Genomic DNA, 18,468 nt, shown 5'->3' with positions numbered 1-18,468 from the left:
AAGTGAAAGAGGAGAGTGAAAAAGCTGGCTTAAAATTCAACATTCAAAAAATTAAGATCTTGGCATCTGGTCCCATCACTTCATGGCAAGTAGATGGGGAAACAATGAAAACAGTGACAGACTTTATTTTCTTGGGCTCCAAAATCACTGCAGATGGTGACTGCAGCCATGAGATTAAAAGATGCTTCCTGGAAGAAAAGCTATGACCAACAGCATAAAAAGCAGAGATATTACTTTGCCAACAAAGGGCCGTATAGTCAAAGTTTTGATTTTTCCAGTAGTCCTGTATGGATGTGAGAGTTGGACCATAAAGAAAGCTGAGTGCCAAAGAATTGATGCTTTTGAACTGTGGTGTTGGAGAAGACTCTTGAGAGTCCCTTGGACAGCAAGGACATCCAACCAGCCTATCCTAAAGGAAATCAGTCCTGAATATTCATTGGAAGGACTGATGCCGAAGCTGAAGCTTCAATACTTTGGCCACCTGATGCGAAGAGCTGATCCATTGGAAAAGCCCCTGATGCTGGGAAAGATTGAAGGCGGGAGGAGAAGGGGACGACAGAAGATGAGATGGTTGGATGGCATCACTGACTCGATGGACATGAGTTTGAGTAAACTCCAGGAGTTTGTGACGGACAGGGAGGCCTGGTGTGCTGCAGGCCATGGGGTCGCAAAGAGTCGGACACAACTGAGCGACTGAACTGATGTAAATACATTGCCAATGGGAATTTGCTCTACGACTCAGGGAACTCAAACTGGGGCTCTGTAACAACCTAGAGGGGTGGGAAAGAGTGGGAGGTGGAAGGGAGATTCAAGAGGGAGGGGACATGTACATTTATGGTTAATTCATGTTGATGTGTGACAGAAGTCAAACCAACATTGGAAAGCAATCATCAATCAGTTTAAAACATAAATATTAAGAAAAGGAGGAAGAGGGGAGGAGGGGGAGGAGGGGGAGGAGAGGAAGGGGAGAGGATGTGGGAGGGAGCAGTGCAAAGAAGAGGGAGAAGGGACAGAGCAGGAGGTAGGCGGGGGCGGCAGGCAGCAGCTCCGCTGGGTTTGCAGAGACTCAGCAGAGCTGTCAGTCTAATTAGCAGATGAACTAAGGGCCTGAGGAAAGGAGTCCTTCTTTCAGTGCGAAACCAAGGGAGGGGCCCAGACTGGAGGCGCACGGCTAAGCATCTTCTCTACGGAGGCACGTTTCACAGGTGAAAGATAACAAGGAAAGGCCCCGAGTAAACGTCCCATCGAATCATCAGTGATCTGGAGTCACTCTCGTCCTTGACTCCTTTCACACCCACATCCAAGTCCTCAGCAAAGCCTGTGGCTCCACCTCAAGCCACGTCTCACATGGGACAGTGTCCCCCAAAGGGGCCTTGTCCGAGCGCCGCCGTCTTTGCCTGGACCATTGCAGTATCACCTCCATAGTCTCCCTGCCTCTGCCCTTGCAAGGGCCAGGGGAAACTTTAAAACCTACAAGGCAACTCCTCTGCTTAAAACCCTCCATTGGCTTCCCATCCCACCCAGAATAAAAGCAACTCTGATCCCCAGGACGCTCTCCTGCCATCATGTCCTGCGTCCTTTCACCGCCCCCTTCTACCTTCTCGCCACTCCAAGAGCGCGGCCAGTCTTGGCTGTTTGCCTTGCCCCCCTCATTCCACAGGGGCCCCAATGCACGGCCTCCTCCAGGTCTTCTCAAGGCCATCTTGGCCAAAATGCCCCTCTCCTGACCCCCTGCTCAAACGCACCTCACCTGCTTAATGTTCTCTCGCTCTCAGAACCTTCCTGTCCTGTCCTGAATTTATTTCTCAGTTGTCCTAGGCTGTAAGGTGCACGAGAAGGTCTTCGCTGGGTTCACGGGGACATTCCCAGCAGCTAGAGCAGGGACTGACATGTTACAGTCAGCACAGGACTTAAACGGGCGAAGAACAGCACTTCCCTCCACGCGTCAGCCCAAGGCACACAAGGGCAGAGTCTGCCCTCGAGGCTACCCCACCACCACCACCCATTCTAGAACTGGCTGTGCCTCCTCGGGAAGGGTGGGCCGGGGACAGGGCAGGGCGTACAGGCAGTCGGAACCCCAGGGTGGGGAGCAGCACCAAGGTTTCTGGAATAAGAGACAGGCAGGGTGTCTGCACAGTGAAAACGCTGGCTTAAAACTCAACATTCAAAAAACTAAGATCATGGCATCTGGTCCCATCACCTCATGGCAAATAGATGGGGAAAAAATGGCAACAGTGACAAACTTTATTTTTGGTGACCCCAAGAGCACTGCAGACTGTGACTTCAGCCACGAAATTAAAAAATGCTTCCTCCTTGGGAGAAAAGCTATGACAAACCTAGACAGCATATTAAAAAGCAGAGATATCACTTTGCTGACAAACTGTATAGTTAAAGCTATGGTTTTTCCAGTAGTCATGTATGGATGTGAGAGTTGGACCATAAAGAAAGCTGAGTGCTGAAAAATTATTGCTTTAGAACTGTAGTGTTGGAGAAGACTCTTGAGAGTCCTTTGGACAGCAAGGAGATCAAAGCAGTCAGTCCTAAAGGAAATCAACTGTGAATATTCACTGGAAGGACTGATGCTGAAGCTGAAGCTCCAAATCTTTGGCAACCTGACGCGAAGAGATGACTCATTGGAAAAGAGCCTGATTCTGGGAAAGATTGAGGGCAAGAGGAGAAGGGAGTAACAGAGGATGAGATGGTTGGATGGTGTCACCGACTCAGTAGACACGAATTTGAGCAAACTCTGGGAGATAGTGAAGGACAGGGGAGCCCGGCATGCTGCAAGTCCATGGGGTCGCCAAGAGTTGGATACAACTGAGCAATTGAACAACAAGGGTGGCTGGAACTCAAGAGGGAGGGCAGTGGGAGGCAGGATGAAGCAGAGGAGCCATCCAGATGGGACCCAGTACTTGCCAGGAAGGAGCCACTCGCGCTAGTTCTGAGCAGGGAGGTGACAGAGGGGGTGTGACTATGGAAGGACTCACCTGGCTCCAGAGTGGAGGTGGGGAGACCTCTATGTAAGGAGGTGCTGGTGGTTTTAGACTATGGTGCTGGGAGAAGAGATAAGCGAGGGGCTGGCTTTCTGCCCCTGTGAAGTGGAGCCTGCCTGGAAGGCTGCTGCCTGGAATAAATGAGGAGACGCTCACTGCAGAGATGTCGCAGCCGGCGGTTGCTATTACAGTTAAGGGGAAGATGGTGCTGGCAGGGAGGGGTGGCTTGGCTTCTCACGACGGCCAACCCCTGTGATAGAAACTGGGGAGCCCATGCAGTTGGTGAAGTGGGTGAGCTCTGAGCGCTTCTGAAAACGGCAAATCAGCCCGAGGGCTAATGTGATAATCAAAATAATGATTACAGGATTACAATGGAGGCGCTTGCCACTTACAGATGCAATCATTACAGTCGCTCTCCTCTGAGCCCACGTCCATTCCAATCCCCTTTCATTTGCGGGTTTGTGGAGCCAGAGCTGTTGGGAGAGGTGACAGCCAAGGCCACCTGTCAATAAAGCGCCTGCCTGGTTTGAGACTCGAGCCAGAAGGAGGGGCCCGAGGCCTGGGGACTCCCCACCCAAATGGCTGATTTGCGCCTTCGATTTCTGAGTTAAGCAAATTATATTTTAATACAGAAATTCACATCCTGCTCATTCACAGAAGTTGGTTTAAAAAAGTAAATGCAGTCATCAAGTCCCACGGTTTTTCCATTTATAAAGCCTTACCATCCTCTCCTTTCTTTCTGTTTCCAGGGACACTGACCTAGTCTGATCAATCACTCCATAAATATTTATTGAGTACCCACTACCTGCAAGGGCTCCCCTTTGGCGGTAGTGGTATAGAACCCACCTGCCACTGCAGGAGACATAAGAGATGTGGATTTGATCCCTGGGTGGGGAAGATCCCCTGGAGGAGGAAATGGCAGCCCACCCCAGTATCCTTGCCTGGAGAATCCCATAGACAGAGGCGCCTGGCGGGCTACAGTCCACGGGGCTGCAAAGAGCCGGGCGAGACTTAGCACGCACAGCACGCAAGGTGGTGTGCCAGGTGCTGGGGCGACAGAAGTGAAGAGCAAACGTGGCTCCTGCCCTGACTCTGAGAAAACACAGAAAAAAGCTCCAAGTGTGGGCTCTAGCTCCACCAACAGGTAAAACCCCAACCAGAAGAGAAAGTGATGGGACCTCCTCGCACCTGCCCCCCCCACCCCTCCGCTGCAGGCAGGCACACACCCCTGAGGGTGGCCGTGTAGCCCAAGGTGGCAGGTGGGGGTGTGGCCTGCTGATGACGTGCAGAGAGGGAGGCAGCCCCTCATCAGGACCACAGCTGTGGCCACGGCCCCTGGACCCTCAGGACACGCCCTTGGGGGGCCCTGCCCCCTCCCCGGCTCCCCATTGCTCTGCTCCTCCTTCCGCACGCGCTGCCCCCAGCTCTGACCACTTACGGACCTACTGACCTCACACATCCCTGGCTTCTGCCACCCCATCCATCTTTTCACAAGGCAGGTTCAGGCAGGAAGTGGTGAAAGACCTTAGGGAAGTAGGGCATGGGCCCCCCCTTTCCCAGGTTCAGGGCAGGTTCTAGGGAGGTGGATGGCAGGGAGGGGGTTCAGGTGGGAGAGAGGAGAAGCAGCCCTGGCAGGCCAGCAGCATGGACATGGCTTCAGGGAAGTAGGCTACACTTCAGGGAAGTAGGCCCTGAAGGGTCTGGCAAAAGCGGGGTGACATTACAGAGCACTGCCGCATGCAGGATCCATGCTGGAGGCTGAGGACAGGAGGGCAGGCGGGCACAGCCCTGTAGGCACCGGGCAGACACGGTGAGAACAGCGGATGAGACCAAGAAGGGGGCCGCGCTGTCTATACTGCTAAGGAACTGATGCTTTCAATGCTGGCCAGGCATTCAGAATGTTTGGGCATTTCTATTACAAACAATGCTTCCCTTGTGGCTCAGCCGGTAAAGAATCTGCCTGCAATGCAGGAGACCTGGGTTCCATCCCTGGGTTGGGAAGATCCCTGAGAGAAGGGAAAGGCTACCCACTCCAGTATTCTGGCCTGGAGAATTCCATGGACTGTATAGTCCATGGGGTTGCAAAGAGTCGGATACAACTGAGCGACTTTCACTTTCACTATTATAAACAATAGGGGTATAAATAATACTTGAGTGAAAAGCCTCATCCATATATCATGCTTACCTGAAATACAGAATTTTCTTGGGATAAATCCCTAGAATGGGACATCAGGGTCAAGGATATCCGTCTCTTTCTTTTACCTGTTGATAGACATTGCTGCATGCTCACCAAAACAGCTGTACAATGAATCTACCCAGGACCAGCACCCGTGTCCCCCCCACCCCCGCGTACACTGTGGTTGCCATTACAGGGCCACCTGTGAAAGATGGACTCTGCTTTTCATGTTTTTTATTACTAAAGAGGTTAATCCATTTCTCTCATGTTTATTAGTCATTTGCGCCTCTTTTGTGTGTGCACTGGCCTGTTCATAGTCGTGCATACCTGTTTTCTTACTGCTGCACTGTGCTTAGTCGCTCAGTCGCGTCTGACTCTTTAAGACCCCATGAGTCGACTGTAGCCTGCCAGGCTCCTCTGTCGATGCGATTCTACAGGCAAGAACACTGGAGTGGGTTGCCATGCCCTCCTCCAGGGGACCTTCCCAACTCAGGGATAGAACCCAGGTCTTACTAAGTGAATGCTTTTGTCTTATTGGTCTCAGGATATTAGTCTTTTGTGTAATGAATATCTTGCAAATACTTTTCCAGCTTTGTTGTCCTTAAACTTAAGAGGGTTTGTTTTTACAGAAATTTTAAACTTTCTGTAGTAAAATTTACCGAACTTTTCTGGCTTTCATGGAATACTTGCCTTCTTCACATCCCCGTGTGCTCAGTCGCTAAGTCGCGTCTGACTCTTTGCAACCCTATGGACTATAGCCTGCCAGGCTCCTCTGTCCGTGAGATTTCCCAGGCAAGAGTACTGGAGGAGATTGCCATTTCCTTCTCCAGGGGGTCTTCCCAGCCTAGGGATCGAACCTGCATCTCCTATGTCTCCTGCATTGGCAGGTGAGTTCTTTACCACTGTACTACCTGGACCCAATATTATATAAATAGTCATTGCTATTTTCTACTGCATTTATATATGGTCTCATTTCTTTAAAAAAATTTTTAATCTGTCTCAAATTGATGTAAAGTTTATCATAAGCCTATCTGAGTTTATAACAAATTAAATTCTTACATATTCTTAGGTCTTATTCTGTGCTACTTTTCTGACGCTCCTGAAAGCAGAAACATACAGCTTTAATTAGAATTAAATTAATAATTTAATTATTTTAAAACAAAAAATGCCCACATTCTCCATCCATCATTCTTTACTTTTCAGAATCTTTCTATATATGCTCATAGTTTTTCTTTCTTTCAGATGAACTCAAGAATTACTTTTTAAATCCTCCCCCAACCATTGGTGGCGCTAGAATCCACTTGCGCTAGGTTAAAGAATCTGCTTGTCAATGCAGAAGACATATGAGGTTCGATCCCAGGATCAGGAAGATCCCCTGGAGGAGGAAAGGGCAACTCACTCCAGTATTATTGCCAGAAGAATCAGTCCCATGGACAGCGGACCCTGGAGGGCTATAATCCATGGGGTCGCAAAGAGCTGGACACCACTGAGCATCTGAGCAGTCAAAATCATGCTGTAATTCAACTAGAATTCTTTAAAATGCATAGATTAATTTGGGGGGAGAATTGACATCTTTGCTATATTCCACGTTCTATCTAGATACTTAAAATAATTCTTCATTTATTTAAATATGCATTTATATCCCTCAGTAGGTTTTATACTTTTTTTTCCCTAGAAGTACTGAACTAATGTTTTTCCTAGGTATAAATTACTAAGATATTGGGTTAAATTTTTGAATGATTTTTATATTTTTCATTGGTCATGTATTAAGGGAGCATTTTTTTAAAAGTCTGTAACTAGCCATCTGAGGTATCTCTTATATCATTTCTAACAGCTTTGGTTCTCTTGAGTTTTCATTCTCTTCCTGGCAAAAAAGATCATCTTTGGCAAATACTGATAATTTTGCTCTTTCTTTCCCCTACGTTATACCTTTTATTTCTTCATCTAATTGAATTGGCGGTCTCTTCCAGAAGAGCGCTAAATGACAGCACTCGAGGGAGCACCCTTGTCTTGCCCTTAACTTCCCTGAGAGTGTTTCGACATTCCATGATGACCGGTGTGATCATCCAGCCTGTGTTTTTACCACTTTAATCTATATAGATGGTATGGGCCATGGGATTATTTGGTTTATTGTGCTGCTTTAGAAACCGGGAGTACTTGAACTACTCAATGAATTGACTTCAAACTCAAATCTCCTCCAACTGGCTCTTAGGGAGCCTGTTGATGGGCCTGCTGCCCCATCCTCGTGCAAGGGTACCACATTAATCTCCTCCTTGCACATACACCATGGCCCCACTTCTCATCAGGAAGGAATGAAATCCCAAAGGAGTAAGGCTAGAATCCTTGCTGTACAAATCACCAATTACACAACCCCAAGCAATTTATATCTTGAAGGCTTGTTTTTCTTACGTGTAAAACAGGGACATATGTTGCAGTATTACTTTAAGATTTAAATGAGATCATGCTATAGCTCCCACCAAAATGCTTGGTATTTGAGGGTACTCACTAACTAGTCAAGGCTATGGTTTTTCAAGTAGTCGTGTATGGATGTGAGAGTTGGACTATAAAGAAAGCTGAGCCCCGAAGAACTGATGCTTTTGAACTGTGGTGTTGGAGAAGACTCTTGAGAGTCCCTTAGACAGCAAGGAGATTCAACCAGTCCATCCTAAAGGAAATCAGTCCTGAATATTCATTGGAAGGACTGATGCTGAAGCTGAAACTCCAATACTTTGGCCACCTGATGCAAAGAGCTGAATCATTTGAAAAGACCCTGATGCTGGGAAAGATTGAGGGCAGGAGGAGAAGGGGACGACAGAGGACGAGATGGTTGGATGGCATCACCAACTCAATGGACATGAATTTGAGTAAATTCCGGGATTTGGTGAGGGACAGGGAGGCCTGGCATGCTGCAGTCCATGGGGTCGCAAAGAGTCAGGCATGACTGAACTGAACTAACTGATAGTTATTACTGTCATTCTCATCGCTGTTCCCCTCCTCTGTGGCTTTATTCAGGCACTTCCCCCCACCCTCCACACACTTCACCAAGAGTCTTAACTTCCTTGTCCACCATACGAGGCAACAGCCAACATGTCCTTCGAAGTCCAGCTCATGACTCAACTGCTCCAAGAGCCCCTTGTTGACTTAATGAACGTGTCCCAGACTCTCCTGTGTGCATGTGTTCTCTCAGCATCTTATATCCAATCCGTCCTACACCATGCACTTGACCACGTGCTGTCTTTAGAACTTTCTAGGTAATTACAAGTGGTAATTACCTGTTGGTTTTCATGTATCCTTTCTAATTAGATTAAAAGCTTTCTAAGGCCAAGGATCACATCTGCTGCTTCTTGACTGTTCATAGACCCTGGGCCTTGAACAGGGCTGTGCATCCAGATGAGAAGACACAAAAGTTTAATTACTTTTTACATTTATTAAATGGATAAAAGGACCTAAGTAATCTTCCTAATTCAAATTCAAGCATGTAAAGCAGAATTGGAAAACCGTGAGTACACAATGACCTCTGTCCGTATAGACACGGAAAGTAATTTATGAGACCCTCATAAGCCTTCATCTCCCCCTGCCACTCCGCCCATAAATGATCTCTTTTCGCTCCTCCACCAACTTCCTCATTTCAGTAAACGGCACAACTACCCGCTCTGTTTCTCTATTTTGAAACCTACGAGACACCCTTGATTCCTGCTTTTCTTTCACTTCCATCCATCCCACTGAAGTCTGCAGACAGGTTCAACCTCCCAATCTGTCCTCTTCTATTCACTCACTTCCCTGCCAGCATCCCGTTCAGGTTCAGGTCTGCGTCAGCCCTCCCTTGACGATTACAGCAACTTGGTAACATCCCCTTCTGGCCCCTCTTCCCACCCAACCTGCTCCTCCTCCAACAGCCAGAACGAGCTTTCAAAGCAACACCTCCGACCTTATCACTCATAGAAACAGTGGCTTCCCATCCCCTAGGAGGAAATCCCACATCCTGAGCTCTGCACGCTGGCCCCAGCCCCAACCGCGTTGCCGCCCCAGTCACCACCTTGCTGGCCCCAGCTCCTCCTGCAGGCCTTTCCTATCGATTACTTGAGGTCACTCTGCATCCCACCCTGAAATATTTGTCTTCATCTCAGAGCCACGTGGGCTTCCTTCTCTCACAGCCTCACAACAAGTAAGTGTTGTCTTGCTTCTGTCTGTTTCTCTTTGGACTGTGAGCTCCATGGGGGATTGGGTCACGGGAGTCTTGTTCCTATTAACCCCCCAGGAAGCAGTCAGTAAATCTCAGTTGCGTGTATGAAGACGCCCAAGTTGTGAAAGCTCCTTCTCATGGATCAGGGAAACTCGCAAGACATTGAGACAGCCAGGCTCCTCAGGCCCACTTTCTTTCCAGGCATAGGTCCCGGCGCATAAAATGCTCAATGAACCTTTGTGGAATGAACGTAAGAGCACAGGCCCATGCAAGCCCCGTGACTGATGGGATTCGGAGGCTTGAGAAAACCAGCTGGCCACTTGGAGCTGCAGATTCACACACAGAAACAGAGGACCTACTCTGACCACCTCCCAAGGATGTCGTAGGACTGAGCAAAAACTGTTTTCAAATACATGTGGCCTTAAAAAGGCAGGGTGGAAAAAAAAAAAAAAAAAAAGGCAGGGTGTTCTGTCCTGATCCTGGGCATTTTCAGACTTGCCCCCGTGTGCCAGCCTGGGTCTAGTGCAGCTCAGGCGGGGCTTTGGGTTCTAGTTCTACCAAATCCAGCCCCTTCCCCAAGAATAACCGCCACCCCCCATGTCCAAATTTAGGTGCCACCAACATCGGAATACCTTGGCAAGATTTACATTCTACCCTCAACACGCTTTTAACATTTAAAACATCTAGGGACGTCCCTGGTGGTCCAATGGTTAAGAATCTGCCTTCCAATGAAGGGACATAGGTTCGATCCTTGGTCAGGGAACTAGATCCCACGTGCCCCAACGAAGACCCAATGCAACCAACTAAAATAAAATTTAAGATGTCTAAGCAATGAAAATAATGTTACAACATTATTATAGCACTCAATGACAACAATTGAAAAAAATGTGTTTAAAAACACCTGTCCATTTTTTTCTTGAAAATTTTAGAAACTAACATTCCCCATCAGGGGATTTTCTTTGGTGCCACTTTAGGGTATTACAGCAGATTCCCTGGTAGCTCAGATGGTAAAGAAATCGCCTGCAATGCAGGAGACCCGGGATCAATCCCCGGTCAGGAAGAGCCCCTGGAGGAGGGCATGGCAACCCACTCCAGTATTCTTGCCTGGAGAATTCCCAGGGACAGAGGAGCCTGGCAGGCTACAGTCCATGGGGTCACAAAGAGTCGGACATGACTGAGCGACTAACACTTGCCCTTTAAGGTATTACAACTTTCATGAAGAAAGCAGCTACACGTGAGTTTGCCTGTATATCAGGTTAACATGACAATTTAAGTCTCCAGCAATGTTTTCGTTTGCTAAAAAATTTCAACTCTAAACAGTCTTCCTTGAGAAAAGCAATAATAAAACTAAAATGAGCAACCTGAGAGTCCCTCTCCGTTTTCAGAATTAGCTGTGAACCAGATGAGGCAGGCTGCTTTTACTCTTCAGGAGACGGACTTCAGCTGACGGCCAGCCCCCACCACCCCCCACCCATGGACTTGTACTGAACACCATCAAGCGACGATTGTAAACAAACACAGCACAGTGTCAGGTTAGCCTGCAAATCCATTAAAATGAGTAACAACTCTTTCTCAAGCTCACGAGACACACACACTCCACTCGTTTATGGAAATTAAATAGGTGGCATGACCGCTGCTCAGAATGCAAACTCCTGGAGGGGGAGAGGCTGCCCTGGGCCTGGCAGCCACGTCTGTCCAGCCCAATGCCTGTGCTGTTCTTAAAGCACAACCCACGTAAGGAAAGAAACGCCAAGACGTTTTACCAGGTCCTCGGCCTTGCGGACAGCTATGCTCTACCGACCGGAAGACGGATAACTACTGCACAGCAGTGAACGCTGCAGTGACATGGCGTGACCCCGGGGCCCCTCACAGGAGGAGGGCCCGGGAAGACGTGGTTCTCCCCTGCAAAGCCAGGCTACACTCTGCAACGGAAGAAGTGACTGCTTGGGATGTGACACGTAAGCTCGTTCAGTTCAGTTCAGTCGCTCAGTCGTGTCCGACTCTTTGTGACCCCATGAACCGCAGCACGCCAGGCCTCCCTGTCCATCACCAACTGCCAGAGTCCACCCAAACCCATATCGTAAATACCCAAAACAGGTATGGGTTGCAGGTTCAAGTTTCCGACGTTCTCTACGAGATGACCGCACCTATTAAATAAACACGAGTTCCACAACGTCTCCTAGAACCTACCCCTAATTCAGAACTGGGGTGGGGGGCACAGGGGAAGTGGACTTAAGATGCCAAACACCCTCCCCCCAACAGAGAGAACACCCTGAAATGCCTGAGCCCATCAAGGAGCGGCCTGGCTCCCTGGGCTCCAAGGGAGAGGTTTCCCTGGGCCTGAACCCCAGTCACAGAGGAGGAAAGAACAGCAAACACTTTCTCCAAACCAAACCCTCCTTCACACTCCTCTCCTCAGAAATGAAGATGCAAGTCAGCTGCCAAAGGCCAGGTAAGGGCTGACCAGGAAGGAACCGTGTGTTGAGGACGTCCAGGAGGTGGTGGAGGGGAGGGCAGGGGAGCATTGCAGGGGGGCTGGTGGTGGTCCCCCCGGGAAGGGGTGGTGTGGGCCTCGGACCCCACGAGGGCTGTGAGTGGGGACAGCCCGCTTCTGATATGTCCACTTCCAGCAGGAGGCTGGGGGACGCTTCTCCAGCACGCAGCCCCCAGCCCCCAGGGTGTCTTGTAGCTGCAAGGACAGAGGAAAGGCTGAGGGAGCCTCTAAGGCCTGGATGTGAGGGGGAGAAAGCTGCCCCAGCATGCCCGTCTGGGGTGGGAGAGGGACCCAAGGGAAGAGAAAGCCCCTGGCTGGCCATCATGAGGCTGTCAGCCTGGATTCCACCCTCTCCCTTCAGCTCTTGCCTGGTTCTCCATCTCTGTCTAATAATAATGAATCATAATAAACAACTCGGATCATACTGATAGAAGCTCTAACTCTCAACCCTGCACCAGACCCCATCCTTCTAGAAGGCAGTAGGCTTGGAGGTTAAAGGCTCTCAGTTCAGTTCAGTTCAGTTCAGTCACTCAGTCGTGTCCGACTCTTTGTGACCCCATGGACTGCAGCACACCAGGCCTCCCTGTCCATCACCAACTCCTGGAGTTTACCAAAACTCATGTCCATTGAATCGGTGATGCCATCCAACCACCTCATCCTCTGTCGTCCCCTTCTCCTCCTGCCTTCAATCTTTCCCAGCATCAGGGTCCTTTCAAATGAGTCAGCTCTTCACATCAGGTGGCCAAAGTATTGGAGTTTAAGCTTCAGCATCAGTCTTTCCAATGAACACTCAGGACTGATTTCCTTTCGGAAGGACTGGTTGGATTTCCTTGCTGTCCAGGGGACTCTCAAGAGTCTTCTCCAACACCACAGTTCAAAAGCATGAATTCTTCTGTGCTCAGCTTTCTTTATAGTCCAACTCTCACATCCATACAGGACTACTAGAAAAACCATAGCCTTGACTAGATGGACCTTTGTTGGCAAAGTAGTGTCTCTGCTTTTTAATATGCTGTCTAGGTTCTCCTCCAGGTTTAATCCCAGCTCCACCATTTACACACTGTGTGGTCTTGGGCAAGTCAGTGTCTATATGCTGGGGATGCTCATCATTTCTATCTCACAGGGCTGTTATGAGGATTAATTGGCATAATTCTCAGCAAACGCTCAATAACTAACAGTTGATATTATTAATATTTTTTCTTTCCTTTAGATTTTTGCTCACCCTCACAGGTTCACAAAGAAACTGAGGTCCGAGGTCACAAGAAAGGCTGATGGTGGGTGGGAGACAGAAGACCAGATCTGTGGAACCCTAAACACCACTCACACTCTCTCCAGAGCATTAGAGCATTGGTGGAATGGAGTCCACTCTGGCAGGACGGGCCAGCTGACCCAGATCACCCGCCACTTTCCCACCAACCTTTCTACTCTGTTGTGTCCCCGTCCTCCTTCCTGACGTCCTTCTGAGATCCAGGGTGAAACCCACCTTCCCAGCAGGGCAGTCAGGGCCAGGGGCAAAGCGGGGTTATCATCATCTCTAATGATTTCCCCCATCAGAGACAGAGGGGTGGGGTGGGGGACAGAGAGATGCCCACCTGCAGGAAAGGGGTTGAGGTTTGGTCTTACAAAGACCCAAATTCAGATTCTGCTCTTTTAACCATGACGTATGTGTCTTTCTGGAAGTTCCTCAACCTTTCTAAGTCTCAGCATCTTCACTTGCAAAATGATGTTCACCTGGTCTGCTTAACTGAGCCAAGGCACGCAGTAACCAGCACACCATCACGCTGATGCCCAGCCCTACTCCTGCCATGCTCCCAAGGTCACCTCACCCTGACGTGGAAGGGCAGCACCCCAGTCCACATCCTCTTTCCCCAGCCTCATCCATCCATTCCATCCTGCCCTACTTCTCTACCTGGTTCAATCGTATTTCTTTTTCAAGATTCCCCAGCAGCACCACATCCTCTGGAAAGGGTTTCCCTCCAGGCCCAGAGGCTGGTTTTGTTCCCGTCTCCTCCACTGGACTGTGTTCCTTGAGAGCACAATGGCATCTCCTGCCCTTGGACCCCGGTTTTCCTAGCATTTCGTAGGCACTCTTTATGTGCTTGTTGAAATGAGATGGAAAATTTATATAAACGGTTCAAGATCTTACTTGGAGAACTAAATGCACAGAAAGAGAAGCAAGAATCAGGATGGTCGAATCTCACAGCTGGAAGGAATACACACACTCCTCCTGTCCAGGATTTTCATTTTATGGGAAGCTTGGTCAACTAGAGTTTGCCCCCTTCGCAAGATAATAAAGGTAGGAGGTGCTCGACCCGGCAAGAGTACTCCAGTACCAGCTGAGTATCACCCCGTGATGGGCTTAGGAGGATACACTTAGTTACGTCACTGGCTGTGATGACAGAATGGCTCCTACACGAGAGGAGTCCCCAGGACACCCTGGGGGACAGTCATGCAGTTATGTAACTGACAGCGTCAAACGATAAATACCACCGGCTGGAAAACAAGTGCAATCACCTCATTTCCTAAGTGTCAAGACAGAAAAAAAAAAAATTGAGGAGATACAGATATGGATTTTAAATTACAGGCTTTTAAAAGGTTTAGCTTTTTTAAGATTTAGCCACTGGAACTCTGCACATCACAGACAAGACGCACAAAACTGGTGTGGGAAAATTATGTCTTTCAGCCCAGAACAGCCCAGGGAGAGCCAGAAAAGCAGAACAAAAAACAAAAACAAAGCCCAACCACATAAACAAATGGGAATAGTCTAAAAGAAATAACATTTTGGCTAAGGCTCAGGAAGGAACATTTTAAATACAAGAACAGATACCGGTAGGACAAGGGAAATGATGTTATAAACTTTCTTGCTCCTATACTTTCTCATAGAAACCTTTCTACAAACAAAACTGCCTCCCTGGGGTGGGTCTGGGGAGTTTTACCGGTAAGTGAAGCCCCCCACCCCCACCCCCGCCCCGAAGAAAGCAGATCTTGCTGCAGCAATACTCCAGCACCACACTCGGCCCCAGGTCCAAACCTCCCCACCTGTCAAAGGGGTCCTAACTGGGAGGGTGGGGCGGGGCGTAGGGCTCCAGTTCATTTCTAGGTCTGAGGGTCTATACTCTAACATCACTATTATTTTTTAAGGAGCAAATCTTCCCATTTCTATCAACTTCACTATCTCTGATTATAACACCGTGAGGAATTTTCAAAGGGAGGATTCCTGGCTGCAGTTTTGTTCAGCTGTGTCTGTGCCCCCCAAATCCTTAGATACCTTTGCATTTTTCCTCACACAGGAAGACTTTTAGCAAATAATAAAGAGAACACTGAGGCATGGCAACGCACTCCAGTATTCTTGACTGGAGAATCCCCATGGACAGAAGAGCCTGGTGGGCAAAGAGTCGGACACGACTGAAGCAGACTTAGCACGCATGCGAAGACAGTATCTCAAAGGCCTCCAAATAACGCAGCCTGCCCTCCTCTGGCTTCCCAGGTGGCTCAGTAGTAAAGAACCTGCCTGCCAATGCAGCAGGAGACACAGGTTCAATCCCTGGGTTGGGACGATCTCCTGGAGGGAGGAAATGGCAAACCCACTCCAGTATTCTTGTCTGGAGAATTCCCTAGACAGAGGAGTCTGATGGGCTACAGTCCATGGGGTCACAAAGAGTCGGACATGATTGAGTAAGCTCACACACATGCCCTCCTTTGTGGAGTGAGTGTGTCTACACACACACCTCGGGGAAGCGAAGCGGGGTGCACAGAGCCCCATCCACAGCCTGCCCCCCTAACCTGATCCTCCTATACTTCCAGCAGGAACAGTAATCACCACCCTCCCACAGACGGGATTCTAGGAATTAGTTGCTGATGATCATGAAATGGTTAAGGGATGGTATTACATCTCAGTCGAGGCCAGTCATTACTATTAATATTATTCCTGTGAGCCCACATCACTTGGACATCTTCCCGCTGTGATTTTGTATAAAAGAAATTCACTCGCCAATTCATCCAATATTAACGGCTGTTCTCTTACAAAGATGAACTTCACAGACAAATAATGCACCGCTCAAGGCTCCCAGTCAGACTCCTTGTACCAGAACTGCTGTTTTGTTAGGCATAACCCCCTGCAAAGAACAAGGCTAGTACTGAAATGCTTACCGAGCGTCAGCAGGTAGGAAACCCAAATTTCTAAAATGGAGTTGATTAAGGAAGGGCTGGGATGGTGGGGTTTGCCTTTGCTTCTGTGCAAAAAACACAGTTTCGGGACAGCCTGGATGCCCTGCGAGAGGATGCGGCTGGAAGGGCTGCTGGAGCAAAGAACGTGACTGCAAATGCAATCAGCACGCTGGCAGCGGCCGTTCACTCACACTCCACTCCATCCTGCCTGGATGAGCTTTGAGGACCATTAGATGTCATCAAATCCAGACTTGAGAATGCAGCACACCATTCACACTGAGAGCAACAATTCAGGCCAATTAAGTCCGGGCGCCGACGGGCTGTGAAGAGAGCATTGATTAGCTTGAACACAGGTAGATTATCTGGGGGGAGAGGGTAAACAGCACGTGAAACGTGGACATTAGAATGTTCTACAGGCTTGTGAAGTGCCCTCACCCTGCTTCAGGCGTTCGAGCCAAACATTTCCAACCAGCTACGATCAGAAGCCAAGTTTATATTTCGGCATCATTTCCCAGAAAGCTTCAACTCCCAGAATACAAAGATGGTGAAATCACTTTTTTGGGTGAGTGTTCTCTATGTGAAATAGTATCCGTGGGAAGGTCACCTGCCAAGAACTGATCAAGCTACGAAACACAAAAGGCCTCGCTTCATCAGTTCATTCTCTGAACTCATCTTCTCTGCCCGTACACATCCTAATACCTGATCAAGGGGCTCTGGTGATAGTGTGGTGGAAATGTAGGAGTCACTACCAAATGCGGTTTCCCTGACGCCTCTCCACAATGCCCTCCACGGCCAGCACCCCCACTGGACGAAACCTTCACCACAGTCTGACGGAAAGAAGAGCTCGACTCCCATTAGGAAAATGCTCGCGGCCAGCATGTGTACAATTAATCTGTTAGTGTTGATTGAACCCCCAACAACCTGTCGGGCACAGTTCTAAGAGCTGGCATTGAAGCAATGACAGAAAAGGTCTTTGCCCTCACAGGCTCTTAGAAATAAGCAATGAACCTAGAGTCATTGGATTATTTCAATTATAATGATGGGAATTATTGAGGATAACTAACATCTGCAAGGTGAAATTTAAAAAGACAGCACCTCGACATGGCCATTCTAACTTGTACAAGTCACACATACCTGAGGCGGAACCATAAACGTAATTCTTTTCACTCTGATTCCTAAACAATGAGGCAAATTTAAAGCAGCTTGAATGGCTCCATCAAGACAATACCATGCTGAAAGACACATCAACATAACAAAGAGCTTCGGGGCCTTCAGAGGTGTGTGGTCCTCTAGGGAACCCTGGCACCAAGCTCAAGGGCAGAGAACTCCCAAAATGGAGAGACACGTGCCATGATGCAGCATAAAAGGAGGTAGCTCGGCTGGAACTCAAGATCAGGAAACTAAACAAAGTCCCAAAGTCCCACTGCCTGTCCTGGAGACACAGTCACCTCTGTGCTGGTGGCCACTGTCATTCCACAACAAGTCACAATCAGGCTTCAGAATGTACCCCAAACCCAGCTTCTCTCACTGCATCTCCACTGTCCCTACCCTGCCCCAAGCTGCCACCATCTCCCACCTGGGATTTCGAAACCTGATTTCCTTTCCACCTCTCCTGTCCCCGCCCATGGCTCAGGGTCCCAAGAGGAAGCATCTGGCACTCAGAAAGGGCTTCTGGGGACAGTTTAACAAAGGGGCTCTTAACCAGCGTGTCGGCAGAATTAGGGAACCAGCTAGAGAAGGTGAGGGGCCCCAGGGCTGACAATAAGAAGCAGTCATTCCCAGCCCTGGGCTGGAAGGAAAGTGGACCCACGAAGGGCCACCTGTCGGGCTGGGACCGTGGCAGATGCTCAACCACCGCCCAGCTGCTGCCCACGGGACAGGACGCAGAAATAACGCCCCCGGGTCCTCTTTCTTCCCGTGTCCAGTGGACTAGCAGTGCTTCCCACAGCCCATCTTCCCCTCAAAGGACTGATAGGCCTGGTGACATAGTCACAGAGGCCAGCACAGTGGACCAGAGTCAGCGCAACTCTGCAGAGACAGACAGAAGATGGCCAGCACACCCACCTGTGGATTTGTTCCCCACAGGAGCCATAATGGTCCTCTCAGAACATCAGGTGGCTTTTCATCCTTCTTAAGATAAAATCCACGCTCCCCAGCACAGCCCACGAGGCCTTCCCTGTGGGCACCTTCTCCTGGGGCCACCCCAGGGCTCTGTGCTCCAGCCATGGTCCCTCTCATCCCCGCCTGTCCAGCCACCCCTTGCCTGAAACACCCCCTGCCTCCACACTCTCAGCTCCTCTCCTCCTTCACAGCCCAGGTTAAAGGACATCACCTCTCCAGGAGGGCTTCAGAGACTGTAGGGCCCTGTCCCCCAAGACGTTCTCTTACAGTGTCTTATTACACTTCTCAGTGACTATTTCTTCTTCTTCTCTTGGCCACTCCACTTGACATTCGGGAT

The 18,468-nt window shown here is 49.2% G+C and overlaps 1 protein-coding gene across 3 annotated transcripts in view; it reads right to left on the bottom strand.

Annotated features, from left to right (window-relative positions):
* The window catches only part of ZDHHC14 (zinc finger DHHC-type palmitoyltransferase 14), a 291,840-nt gene that overhangs the window by 170,151 nt on the left and 103,221 nt on the right, over nt 1–18,468 (bottom strand). The window lies entirely within an intron of this gene.

This window comes from Bubalus kerabau, chromosome 9 (assembly GCF_029407905.1).
Source record: "Bubalus kerabau isolate K-KA32 ecotype Philippines breed swamp buffalo chromosome 9, PCC_UOA_SB_1v2, whole genome shotgun sequence".
Classification (NCBI taxonomy): domain Eukaryota; kingdom Metazoa; phylum Chordata; class Mammalia; order Artiodactyla; family Bovidae; genus Bubalus; species Bubalus kerabau.
Note: the sequence above shows the minus strand (reverse complement) of the source record. Positions and strands in the feature narration are given on the sequence as shown.